The following is a 14,919-nucleotide window of genomic DNA, read 5'->3' on the forward strand; positions in this document are numbered from 1 at the left end:
AACCAACAACATGTCATCCACATACAAGACCAAATAAATAACACAGTCACCAATTAATTTAAAATACACACAGTGATCTTCTTTGCTTTTGGTGAATCCAAGTCCTCGTATAAATGTATCAAATTTCTGATGCCACATCCTTGGTGACTATTTTAGCCCATATAGACACTTATTTAACTTGCATACCAGTTCTTTCTTACCCTTTACCACAAAGCCTTCAGGTTGCTTCATGTAGATCTTGTTGGGTTGTTAATATGTCATTATTATTATCAATTTTTAACACCTGTTTCATCCATGTCTACTCTTCTTTATCACGTCATTTATCATAATTTATCATATAATTCTATTTTATAATTATTTACACTCTTATGGATAAATATAATTTCTTCTCCTTTATTTTTAATAAATTGATGATTATGCATGATTTTACCAATTATGGTTTATTAATAAATTGGTTGTAACATCACTCACCATTTTAGCCTCCAAAGATATTTTCCAGATTGAAGATTTGATCATTAAATGTGCCAACTCAAAAATTCGCTGGAATAAGAAGTGACGATTTTGCATTGGACGTTTTGGGCAAATGAAGAAGAATCTGGAAAATATGGAACACGGGTTTTGTTCAGAACAGACCAAATTAGTTTTGTAATGAGCAGTTTTCCAAAAATCGGTCCGTACTGAGAGAAACAGAAGGTTCTCTGAAGATGTTTTTCTTAGATTCACTGTGTGGCCACTTTCCAAATTATCTCAGCTGCAATGCCAAATTCGACCTATTCCTGTTGAATGATTGATGGAAGGATATTTCAGATATGGTCTTACTTATCATTTTGTTGAGAACAATCCAATTGTGTAATAGAAATCATGTTGTAATCATCTTTGTTGTAATTGCTCTCTACTCTCTCTCTATTTAAATGAAAACAAAGATCAGAGAAGGGGATTCATAATTTAGGGATTCATGATTCATGATGGGATATGATAGGATAGGAGGAAAGGGGGATTGTTTCATTACCATTGTAATTATCAAAGCTTTTGCTGTTGTAATGATTTCACATCTTGATGATTAATAAGTAAAAGGGTTGTTGTTCATTCGCCTTATCTAAAGTAGCCCAACAGCATTAACTGGCGGCTAAGGGCCCAGTCTCTGGTCGATTAAGCTGCTGCTTTGTATTATATCTTTACAGTTCCAGTCATGTGATGGTTTGATTTAATTCTTATTTCTTTGAATCGTATTGCTTTACAGTTTCATGTTTTTACTACGTGTTGTTCTTATATTTTATGAAATTGTTTTATTGCATAAGCTGTGATTGAATCGCGTGGTCGTTCCTTTCCATCATAATGGAGATTATTATCCTTTTCAACTTATATTGTTATGTTGTTCATTTCAAATATAAATTTGCGCTGTTCATATTCAGACTTTGATGTTCACCACATATTGTGGTTCATTTCGATTGAAATAGCTTTGTTGTTCATTCCTATTAAATAAGCTTTGTTGTTCATTTCTTTCCTGCAAGTATTTGGTTTTGATTTTAAGTATTATTGCAGTGAGCATTTTTATTCCATTTCTGTTAGCAGCATTATTGATTTATCATTTCCATTTAATTGCTTTAGTGTGGATTGAAAGATCAACAACTGTAAAGAACATTGACTATAGCTGTCTAAGTTCTCAGATTGGAGATCTTGCCTATGATTGATTTTCATTTGCATTAGTTTACAAGGGAGAGAGTTATCATTACTGAGTCCTCGACTGATGGTTGTTTGAGTGAATGATTTAGTTCAGAACATTTCAGTTTCTTGCTGTTCCGATTATATTTTGTTTCCAACATTCATTTACTTTTGCATTTAAAGCACTATACTGCAAAACATTACTCTTGAGTAAATAGCCACCTCAGACTGAGTACACTCTTGAAATAAAAAATCGTCTCTGGGTTGACAAATAATGTGAAGATAATTAGGAGTTAAAAAGACACCTTTTATCACTCAACAGATCTCCTCTTCTAGTTCCCTATGGAGAAATTCTATCTTCACATCCATCTATTCTACCTCAAAATAAAAATCAACAACAATAGATAAAAGTAATCTAATAGAAGCTACCTTGGCAACAGGAGAAAAAATATCACCAAAATCAATTCCCAACACCTGGGAATAACCTTTTGCTACCAACCGAGCTTTGTATTTCTCCACCTTTCCTTCTGCATTTGTCTTCTTCTTGAACACCCATTTGCTGCCAGTGGGTTTCCTTCCAGTCAACAACTCCACTAGATCCCAAGCCTCATTTTTGTGCAAAACCATGGCCTCTTTCCAGAGTTTTCGCTCATATGAATCTACTGCTTCCTTCACAGTTCTAGGATCATCATCAGTAATAGATAAAGTAAAGTTTGAATAGAAAGCATATGGACTATACCTTTCTGACTGCCTTCTTTCTCAAACTCATCTTATCACAACCAGAGTTTGTGGCTCTTCATCTTCTGATTCCTCTTCTGCTGTAGAGTCTGGTTCTTCCTCCTTTAGCTCAAACTCTATCTTCTCAAGTTCCTTTGATGGGACTTCATGTTTAATAACATCTTTCACCTCTCTAAACACCACATCTCAGCTGTACACAACCTTCCTTGTTACTGGGTTCCAAAGATTATCACCCTTTAAACTATCCTCATACCCAATAAAGATGCACTTTTCAAATTTACTATCCAACTTTTCTCTTTTCTCCTTTGCAACATGTACATATGCATCACATCCAAATACCCTCAGATGTGAAAGAGAGGGTTTCTTACCAGTCCATACCTCTTGTGGAGTCTTATCCTCCAACGCTGATGAAGGTGATCTGTTGACCAGGTAACATGCTGTCTCCACCACCTCTGCCCAGAATTCCTGTCCTAACCTGACACCACTGAGCATGCTTCTTGTCCTTTCCATCAACGTCTTGTTCGTTCTCTCTAAAACTCCATTTTTATCAGGGGTGTATGGAGTAGTCTTTTGTTGTGATATACCACACTTCTTATAGAATTCTTCAAATTCCTTGCTACAAAACTCTCCACTGTTATCTATCCTCAGCATATTTATCTTCTTCTCTGTCTGGTTTTCCACCAGAGCCTTAAACTCTTTAAACCTGTCAAAGACTTTAGATTTCTTCTTGAGGAAATATATCCATGTATTCCTTTAGAAGTCATCTATAAATGATACAAAGTACACATACTTACCCAGTGATGCAACCTTCACAGGTCCAAACACATCACTGTGCACAAGCTCTAATATCCGTTTCGCCCTCTTACCACCAAAGGGGAAACACACCCTATTATTTTTCCCATATACACAATTTTCACAGAAATCAAAATCTAGAGAGCTATTAGCCATACATTCTACCATACCTTTACCATGAAGTATTCGAAGGCCCTTATCTCCAATATGTTGAAGCCTTTGGTGCCATAACATGGTCTTTTCTCCAAATACCACTAGATTTTTTGGTCCACTTTCAGGAACCACATAAATGTTGCACCCATCAATAACAGTACTACCTTCCAGCTTGTACAGAGTTCTAATCTGAACTCCCTGAATCAATACCAGTGCTCCCTGAACCATCTTGTAGGTATCTTTCTCGAACACTGTTTTTATAGCTACATCATCCAGCTTACTTACAAAAATCAGATTTTTGGCCAATGCAAGAATATGCAGAACACCCGAAAGTGTTCTAACCCTTCCACCTTGCAACTTCAACTTTACTTTTCCACGACCAATGATTCTAGCCTTCCTATCATCCCCTAAGAAGACATCACCACCATCATATTTCTCATACTTGCAGAACCACTCTCTATGGGGAGTGAAGTGAGAGGATGCATCTGATTCAATCAACCATGCCTCATGATCTACATGTGTACTTGAAGAAGCCAAGTATACATCCCCTCCTTCATATGAGGTGGTTTTTGCCTCTGCAGAAGGAGCATCATCAAATCCCTTTCCTTTGTTAGTAGATTTATATCTACATTCCCTTTTGTAGTGCCCTTCCTTTCTGCATTTTTACCACACCTTTATAGGTTTTCCTTGAGATTTAGATCTCCCTCTAGATTTACATCTCCCACTCGATGACTTATTTTTGTTTCTATTTTGGCACCGTCCTCTTACAGACAAGGCATCACCATTCTAGCTCTCCATATTTTTTCATCTCATCTCCTCCATCAGCAAGGATGAGACTATTTCATCAAACTGCAAGGTAGTTTCATTGCTACCTATTGCAATAACCAGACTATCCTACGAATCTGGTAGAGAACACAACAAACTAATGCACTTATCTTCATCTAAAATTTTAATATCAACAGATAATAACCGACTTACCACAGTATTAAATGCGTTTAGATTTTCTTTCACTGAGTCTCCATCTTTCATCCTCAAGTTATACAGCTTTTTCCATAGGAACAATTTATTCACCAGAGACTTATATTGGTACAAAGTCCCTAGCTTGACCCACAAAGCGTTAGTTGTTCCTTTCCCTGATACATTTAGCAATACTGAATCTGAGACACACAATTGTATTGTGCTCTTTGCCTTCCGATCCAACTTCTTCCATTCTTCATTGGACACTCCCATTGGTTTAGAACCTGGATCTACCCCAATCCACTGGTTTTTATCTACCAACAGATCCTCCATCTTGAGTTTCCATAACTCAAAAATCTGACCATTAAATTCCTCGATCACTATCTTTCCATTGCTCACCATCTTCTTTCACAACCAGAATTGATCTTGTAGATCTCCCACTGAACAGTGTCTACCACAGGCTCGAGCGAAACCCCTCATCAAAAAATGCGTCCCCTTCAAGACAAAACAACTCCGATACAAAATGTAGGTTTTAACCCCGTACAGAAATTACCTGCATATGAATTCTAAAACACAGAAAATAAACAATGTGAGAGAATAACACATAAAACACATATACATAGAGATTTTCCCCTAGATCCCAAAACCGGGACTACAAGATTGATTTTTCATTATATTGCTTTCAATGTTACAATACATATATACATGTTGAAGCATCCAATACCATGGACCGAAAACCATCGTGCCCAAAACTGTGTGTGAAAACCATGCACAAAACCATAGGTAGGTCCGCCCAACCTAATATAGGGTCAAAAAAAAAAAATTCCCTGGGGCACTGCCCTAGACCCCATATAGGGGGGCTACCCATCCCCCTGAAACCCCCTGGATAAGGGGGGCTACTCGTCCCCCTCAAACCCCCTGGATAAGGGGGGCTTCCACCCCCCCTATGACCCCACCATTGAACAATCGACACAATGAAGGGGGGGATCCTTATTGGGCGTGGAATCCCCCCAAGGCATGTTTTGGGGCTCAAAGCCCAAGTTTTGATAGAATCTTGTTGTAAAGCTCCGCGAATTAGGGGTGCGGGGCACGAAAGTATGATAGAGTCATAGGGTTGTCCGCCCTAGTTTTGTAATGTAATGTCAGTTGGATAGACCTACCCATGGTCCGCAGACCATGGGATTGTATAAATAGTGCGAGGCTCTAAGTGTATAAGATAACTAATTAAGTAAGAAAGGGAATGAGAAGTCTAAGTGTGAGTCGTAGTGTGAAGTGTGTCTTTGCATCGTAGAGTAGGAGAAGGCTCTGCAACTGAGTGCGCAGAGGCCTAGTAGTCCGCAACTGAGTGTGTGGACCCCTGCAGTTGAGTGCCAAGAGAGGAGTCGAGTCTATAACCAAGGAAGGAATTAATAAAGAGAAGTTTTATCCTAATTCTATGTATCTATTCTTGGCTTAATGCATGTTTGATATAATTTGCAAATATACTATTTATTTACTGTGCACACTTGTATGAATGGTTTATATTGTTAATTATACATAAAGCACTCATGTAGGCAAAGCTAATTAACTAACATTGGAATATAAGCAAGGTCTTGGGTAATAACATAGAGCGCGACGGTCAGCCCCTAGGTAGGGCTGCGTGAAGGCAGTATAATAGGTTGCGAAGTACAGGAAAGTGCGCGAAGCAACTTGTGCGCAGGGTCAAACCGCGGACCAGTCAAACTCATCAGACATCTCCACGGTGAAGAAACTTGGTTCTAGCACCATCCCATACTACTTCAGGTGAGATATTAGTCTACATTCCGCGGTATGTTGCCGAAAGGGTCAGTAGTACCAAGATTTGTTTTGCTAATTAACTCCGAACTTGGGTCAGGCCCCAATAAGCCAAAAAATAGTTCTGTTGCCGGGACTGGGATCTGCATAGAGATGTGTAATGTCACATCACTAGAATCCGACAAAGAAAGGAATTGAAGAGTGGTTTGACATAAAGATTCACGAGGTCGCGGCGTAGGAAAACAAGAATCTATGATTATCGAAGGAAGAGTGGTTAGATTGCTACTTATATACAGAAATCCATGAAATTTTCTTTGCATCCTTCCCTACTAAGTTGTACGAGTGGATTGCGAAGCTAGAAGATTGTCAAGGAAGGTGTAGGCTCGACAAACCTATTGTGTGGACTCCAGAGTTGGTGCTGTTAGCTCCTAAATCTACCTTAGGCTGAAGGAAGGCAAAATTCAAGGTAACTACAAACCATGCTCAGTCTGGTAGCTAGCCCTACCAGAACAGGAGAGGGCTCTCTTCAGGTCACACTCAGGAAAATAAACAATAGGGTCTGAGATGACTCAAAAATGAATACTGATCTTAGGCTAGGTAAATAAATGTGATAGAGGTATTTTGATGAATGACTGAGTTTTCTGGGATGTGTGGGACCAAGGAACAACATGAGCAGAGAATTTAACTCAAAGACGTAGATTATTTCGTGAGGCAAGACAGGCGGAAAGTATAGCAATTAGATTCAAAATAATATGAAGTGGAGAGATTGTTTAAGAGTGTGAAAAGGGCATAAATACATGAATCCTTTTCAACAGAAGAAAACATAGAATGTGAAAACTATCCCAAGGCATAGCAGTGCACTGAATTCTACCTTTTCTTACTTAGAAAGCTTTCACTGGAAACGAATATGAATGAAAATATAAAACATATCGAAATACATATGAAACATAAAGGAAATACATTTGCTAAACTTACGCCATAGGAATCTCATGAACCAGAGCTGCAATCTTTCATTAATTCTCTGTCAAAATGTAGAGTGAGTGACTGGGTTTTCTCTCCCACAGTTTCCCAGAAATTCCAACCCTTTACAAAATGAATCTCAATACAATAAATAAGCTTTTCCATGAGAAGGTTGATCAACCCAGGAAGTGAAGAGTTAACCATCAGTAGTTACATTCAGTTTTCTATGAGGACCAATTAGAAAAAAGCAAATATGAGCGCAGATTTTTTGGGTGGCTGTTCGCCTTCATTTGGCCACTTGGATAGAAGCCAAAAATGATTTTTAAACTTTGCCTTTGATGCCAGGAAAAAATTATTGTAAATGAGCGGGCCCACTTGGAGAAAATTGCGAATCGAAATTTCGTGAAACGGGAGTGATTTTGGCCTTTGGGTCTCTGTGCGCCGCGCCAAAAATTGTATGCGTCATGCCACTTTAGAGCTGGTTTTGAGGCACCTTCTGAAGTCCAAATTGAGCTCAAGTGTGCTTGTTGGAAAGCCCTACCTGTCTACTTTCCAACCCAAGTGGAATTTCTAAATTTGGTGCCCACTTGCCCCTCCAAAACTGCAATCTCCAAAGATTGCTTCCTGAGTGTCAAAACAGGGACAGAGAGGTCACTTTTTGGGTGTTTTTGACCTCTTGAGGACTCAAAATTGGCCCAAACTTCTTGGCCATGCACCAACAGTCATGATTTTCCATGGAAATTCAAAACTATAAAATTTTTTTTCATTTGGAGCCTCCTATTGTAAGCGCGCGCCACGTGGCGCGCCGCACAGGGAGAAAAACCCTGTTTTTTGCACAAAAATTTCCAAAAATACCAAAAATGCCCCAAATTTCTTGAAATTTGGGCTGGAGCTTCCATATCAAGTGTTATGCTGGGCTAAAGAGGCCTCGGCCAATATCTGAAGACGATCGAGCTCCCTTTGCCTCTTTTGCTTCTTGATTTCCTTCCTCAATTTCGCCTTCAAATTCCTGATTCAGGCCTTGCACACTTTTTTTCGTGCCATGTAGTGGAAAGCCATATGTCTCAGCAATGCATGGTCTTTGTTAGCCTTGTCCAACAGTCTCTCTAGGTTCATGTTAACTCTCTCGAGATTGGCCTCCCGATCCTCATTAATCTCTTGCTCCAATGACGTGAGCTCAACTCTTCTCCTTTGCATTGCTTGGCAATTCTCGCGAATGTTTTGTAGCTCCATGATTGCCTTCTGATCTTCAAGATGTTTGTTCCTTTGCTCCAAGTATTTCATGGTCCACTTAGCACTCTCCAAGTCAAGGGATAAGGCTTCGATCTCTGATTGCTGCTCCTGGATGATCTCTCTAAGTTTGGCGCTTTGTGGACCTGTATCTGTATCATCATCATGAAGGAGAATCAAGTCGGTCTCTCGTTCACCTGATGGCTCACCTGAAGGCCCCTCATCCTGCATTGGCTCCTTGCCTTTTTCCTATTCCTGTGATGCTGATGGAGGAAGCGAGGCCCCTTCCACCCCAGGTGGAGATAACACTCGCTTTGCCGCTGCAAACAAATGTCTGGTGCCTTTCTGATATGTGATGAAAACTGGCACACTAGCAGTCTCATGGCGCTCATACCGATGAGAAGGTTCACCCTCATGCTCAACCTCTGATACTCCCCGTGAAGCTCTAAAGAAATCACGCGAGATGAAATCAACCCAAGTGATGCCTTGCAATCCAAGCTGATGAACCACCAAAATCTTAATAAGAGCAAAATGAAAGACACTGTTAAGTTGCTACTGAGGTGTTTTGCGCTGTATAAAGGTGGTCATCCTCTCTATGTTCCGGCAAATGAAATATGGAATGTTCATCATCCGTACCCTGGTGAAATGCATGAGCAACCTGATGTGGTAAGCATAAAGACGAGAGAACCGTCCCTCACAGCTGAAATATTTCATGATCAATCTCGTTAGTGGAGCATATTCATCCTTCAGATATCGGAACGGGAACACTCCCTTGAGATGCCTTAAGAAACTGGTTTTAATGTATGGCTCATATTGCTGCCAGTCAATCTTCTGTTTCTTGTGCCATGGTTCACCATTGTTTGGTATACTGGTTGCGAATGAGACAGATTCTGGTGTAAGTGTGAAGATGACACCAGCCAAGATAGCTTGATCTCCGTGCAAGTGCAGCACAAAAAGATGAGCCAACTCATGGTGAAATTGGACACTAGCCACCTTTTGAAAAAACTCATAGCATGATTGATGCTGAAAACATGACATAGCAAGAGGGTAGGCCTGCAATTCTGTAAGGGTGGTCGGTTCTTCTCTAACATGTCTGCCACTTTTATGAGGCCTCCGAGGTGCCTATTCTTCCAAGGGAGAGTCACTTTGGGTTTCCACCTCATAGTCCGATGAATGCTCAGATGCCATGACTACTATACAAAATACCTTGAAGACATGATGACTGCTGTGTATGAACTGTGCTTGAACTGCTCTTTTTGGTGTTGTATTTCAATTTCTGCCACCAAGGGAAAAAACAAATGCAACAGGGACTGTTAGGGATTGTTAGGAAGGGGAAACAATATTGAGGAATGAGAATTATTGAGATTATTTTAATTAGGGAGAGGAGGGGGATTTTATATATGGGAATAAGGTTTATGGTTTGGGATTAGTAATATAGGGTTGAGGAGATTTTAATAAGGGCTAGGGTTTTGGGTTGTTGAATGTAATGTAGGATTGATCAACTTGGTGGGGGGGTAGGAAATGTGGAAACAAGGGAGAATGGGGAAGGAGGAGAGTCCTTGGTGACAAAAATGTGAGCTCTGAAACCCTGGCATCAAATTTGTTTGTGTTGGGTATGAATTTTTGTTTCAACCTTTATCACCCTTACACCACCATCTCTTATCATAAAATCTGAAGCAATGTCAAAATAGAAGGCCCTACTTGACAACTCCACGCAAGGGATGAGCAATCTGAAAAGATTTGGTACAATTTCGGGCTCTGAACTGTGTGCGCTGTGCCAAGAACCCAGTGTGCCACGCTCTCTATGTGCGTCACGCCCGTTCAAATTAACACCGGGCAGAAATCCCCAGTGCGCCACGCCACTCCACCTATGCGCCGCGCTCCAACTCTTAACACAGTCACGGCCTTTTCAAACTGCAATTTGTTCTTCAACCTCCAAATTCGACTTTTCTATGAGAATTCATGAATTTAACTTAACACAAATGATTTATATAACTTGGAGAAATATGTTACAAGAGTTGGATTTGATTTTTTCTTCCTCCAAAACCCATTTTGTAATGTTTTCACTTTGGCACTTTTTCACAATTAATACAACTCTGCTTTTCACACTTCCTTTTGATTTCTTTGACTAAAATGATGAAAATTTTGGCGATTTTTTAGAAGGGTAGCCAACATGGAATTTGGCTAAGGATACCAGGGCTACGCTTGGAGAAATCCACTGAGAAAATTTTGAAATTTTTTACAAATGACAAATTGTTGACTTTTCTTCAAAATGGAGTTTTGAAGAACAGTCGTAATCTATCAACATGACGATGAAAATCTTTGAATCACAACTTTATAAGAGCCTCCCTCTGGCCTTGCTGGCTTTATTGGACATTGTTTGAAGACCAAATGACTAATCCCTAGACTTAATGACTGAAATGACTCTTGTCCATTAAAAGATCAGCATTGACTATCATGGACTTTAATACACATTGATGAAAAGACCTAAGCCAGAAGGTACAAGACATGAGGGGAATGAATGATAAGGCCCTTCCGTTAGATTATGGCATGCCCCTAGCAAAATGCAGCTAAGTGAATGGAGCGAGACACCTAAAAATGAAATGCAGAAAGAGTTTTGATCTTTGACGGAGGACTGACAAGACCGACTCTAACATTGGCTCCAATGGGGATGGTAGCTCCTTGGAGGTGCCAAGAACGACAGATCTTTGGGAGAGCAAACAGCGCCTTCATCCATTGGGCTATGGAGTCATCATTTCGACAAACGATACAAGACTCTGACTCATTTATTGACTAAAACCTGACTCAAACCGACTCGACTATGAAACCAAAATGACCGAAAAACTGGCTCAAATTTGATCTTAAAATGACTCGAAGACTGACTTGACAAACTCTAACCAAAACTGAAATAAAATGGTATTTACAGTGACAATGGAGATAGTAGAAACAACTCAGAAGTGGTACCGCTTGAGCAGCCGACCATTGATCGGCCCTCCTGGACAATCTTCCCCGTTCATTTCCTTCAGAAGAAAGGCATTCTGACCCCGATATGCTGCAATCTTGAAGGGACCTTTCCAGAGATTCTCGAATTTACCGTGCTTACCCTTTTCCTCATTCCTTGGATCCCACTTCAGTACTACATCATCCAGCTGAAATTTGTCCTCCTTTGCTTTTCTATCATAAATTTTCTTAATTTTCTCTTGCAACTTGGATGTGTTTTGGAAAACTTCTTCTCTGGTTTGCTGCAAATGGATCATTTGATTCAATCTTCTCAGCATAAGATCATCTTCACTGCCAGTTTCCTGAAGAAGTTTGACTACCGGGGCTGCGAGAGAGGTAGGAAATAAGGCATCAACTCCATACACAAGCTCAAAGGGGGACATACCAATGGATTTCTTATGACTGACCCGATTTTCCCAAAGTGCATTGACCAACTTCTTATGCCAGCCCTTCTTGTTGATTTCCAGCAGATTCTTAATGATGTTGACCAAAGATTTGTTAGAGGATTCCGCCAATCCATTGCCTTGTAGATGATAGGCAGTTGAGTGACCCAAAATGATGTGATATTTATGACAAAACTCTACCATCCTTTTTTATTTGAAAGCTGTTGCATTATCAGTGATTAACTTATTCAGGCAACCAAAGTGAGACAAGATGTTAATTTCAAGGAATGAAATAATTACCGCATCTATAGCTTGTCTGGTGGGAATTGCTTCGATCCATTTCGTGAAGTAATCTGTTGCCATGAGGACCCATCGATGCTGACCGGAAGAAGCGGGATGAATTTCACCAATGAAATCCAACCCCCATTGCTAAAAAGGGGCACTCACCTCAATGGGCTTAAGCGGCAAAGGCTATAATTTCTGCCTTCCTTCAAAAATCTGGCATTTATGACAGCTCTTGACAACCTTATATACATCAGCAAACAATGTCGGCCAATAGTATCCCGCTCTCAAAACTTTATTTGCTGTTGTTTTCCAAAAAAGGTGACCACCACAATCTCCTTCGTGGAAATCCTCCATGACCTGCTTTGCTTCTTCTTCCACCAAACAATTCAAAAGAACGCCACCAGGATCTTTCCAATAAAGTGCAGAATTTAGAATGCAAAACTTGGCAGCCTTTAATTTCAGAGTTCTAGCTTTGTTTCCAGTCATGCTGGGTGGTGGCGACAAATTTTGAAGCACATATATGATGTCTGAATACCATGGAGAAAGAGAAAACATTTCAGATACCTGAATTGACGAACCTTACTCATTCTCATCGGACATAGCAACGATCAGATTTATGTCTAATGCATGCAAGTTTGATTCGGCCATTAACTTTACCAATCCCTATCCTTTAACCAGCTTTGTGGGCTTTATCTCCACATCATATTCCAACAAAGCTGTGATCCACTTGCCTCGTCTCCCTTCCGGATCGGTCTGCACTAAAACATCTTTGACAACAGTGTTAGGAACATAAGCCAAAATATGAGAGTGCAGAATGTATACCCGAAAATCTTTCAATGCTTTCACAAGTTCGAGGGCTTGCTTCTCAATGATGTTGTACTTTAAGGCTGCATCTCTTATAGTTCAGCTGAAGAAAGCAATTGGTATTTCGTGATCATCTCTTTTATGCATCAACACCACTGCCATAGTATGCTCCGAAGTGAATGAAAACAATATAAAATCCTGAGTGTATTCTAGGTTGACTAGAATTGGAGCTGAGGAAAGAGCCAATTTGAGTAAATTGAAAGATTTTATAGCCTCTTCCGTCCACTTCACTTGGCTGTCCTTCTTAATCATGTTTGTGATCTCTCTTAGGTGCTCAGCAAGATTAGGTACAAAGCGGCTTAAAAAATTCATTTTACCATTGAAAGACTAAATCTCCTTCTTATTCCGGGGCAGATCAATTTTTTGAATTGCTTGCACACGCACTGGATCAATACGAATGTCGTATTTTGAGATGATGTGCCCAAGTAGTTTTCCCTCCTCCATGGCAAACAAGCTCTTTTTCGGATTCAATGATAGACCATATTTTCTGCACTTTTGAAAGACAGTTTTTAGATGATACATGTGTTCTTCATCAGATTTGGAAAACACCGTCAGATCATCACGGTATACAACCAAAAAGAAATCCTTCTCATTGGCGAAAGCCAAGTCCATTGCGTGCTGAAAGGTGGCACCCACGTTCTTCAAACCAAAAGGCATTTTAGCGTAATGAAAAGTCCCCCACGGAGTGGTGAACGTTGTCTTGTCTCGGTCATCTTCATGGACAGAAATTTGGTTATATCCAGAATAACCATCAAGTAGTGACATATGAGATGCTCCAACTACTCGCTGAAGTATATGATCCATTTTGGGTAGTGGGTAGTTATCTTTCAATGAAACTTTATTGAGATTCCTAAAATCAATGCACAAGCGAATCTCACCTGTCTTCTTCCGCACGGGCACCAAATTGGAGATCCAATCTGAAAATCTGATGGGAACGATGATTCCTGATTTGTACAACCTGTTTATCTCTTTTTCAATTGATGGCAGCAGTTTTGGATTTAGCCTTCTCAACTTCTGTCTAAAAGGTTTCTAATTAGGCTTAATGGGTATAGTGTGCTGAATTATATTGGTATCGTATGCCTTCAAGTCAGAATAGTCCCAAGCAAACATGTCAGCAAATGAAGATAGCAAATTGATATATTTGGCTTTCATATTTTGTGGCAATGCTTTAGACAGTTTTACCATTTTAGGATTAACAGTTGTTCTGATATTGACCTCTTCAACACCCTTCTCTGTTGGTTGCAATGTTGGTTTGTGGACTACGTCATCTTGATCAAAGAGTTCTTCTAAAGGTATCAAGCCTTTAGGAATAATGTTATCCTTTAGCTGCAACACGTCCATTTGATTGACCTGCACCTCATCTTTGCCATCATCATTTTCTTCATCAATTGAGGTCTCTTTAAACTTACCTTTGTTTTGCAGAAAATCATCAATCTCCTCATCATCCTGGAAAACTTTCCAATATCTCTGATTTTCGGGGACAGTCAGACGATGCTTGACATGGATTTCGAATTTATTACTGGAGTTCATTAGAATCTTAAAACTACTAGCTGCCTTAGCAAGAGCATCAGCAATGCTGTTTTGAACACGAGGCACACATGTCAAGGTATATTCTGAAAATAATTTCAGGATGTCTAGAATTGCATTTCGGTAAGCCCGCATCCGAGGATGCTTTGCTTGATATTCGCCTCTGACCTGCTTAATCACCAATTCAGAGTCACCATATACTGCAATCCTCTTAGCATTCAGCTTTCTTAGAATCTTTAAGCCAACAATCAGAGCTTCATACTCAGCCTCATTGTTCGAACAATCAAAAGCTAATTTGTAAGAACATACCCGCACATTACTAGGCACCTTGTTCGGGGCGGAGAAAGGACTGCGTACCCAAATACCAATCCCAACACCATCATTTCCCACTGCACCATCAAAATCCATGGTCCACAAACCTTCTTCCTCTTCTTCCAAGTGCTGAAATTCTGCTGGCTCTGTTTTTCCTGCTTGCTGTCCATTATCTTCAGCTGATTTCTCAATGATGTTTTGCTGTTCTCGTCCTTCTTTCTTCAAAACTTCTCTGAAATTTTCTACTATTTCTGGAATACTTTCTGCTTCAACTAACTGACTA

The sequence above is a fragment of the Pinus tabuliformis genome, chromosome 1_1 (genome assembly GCF_031772625.1).
Source record: "Pinus tabuliformis cultivar Carrire ecotype Pingquan chromosome 1_1, CPIR1, whole genome shotgun sequence".
NCBI classification, from domain to species: Eukaryota; Viridiplantae; Streptophyta; class Pinopsida; order Pinales; family Pinaceae; genus Pinus; species Pinus tabuliformis.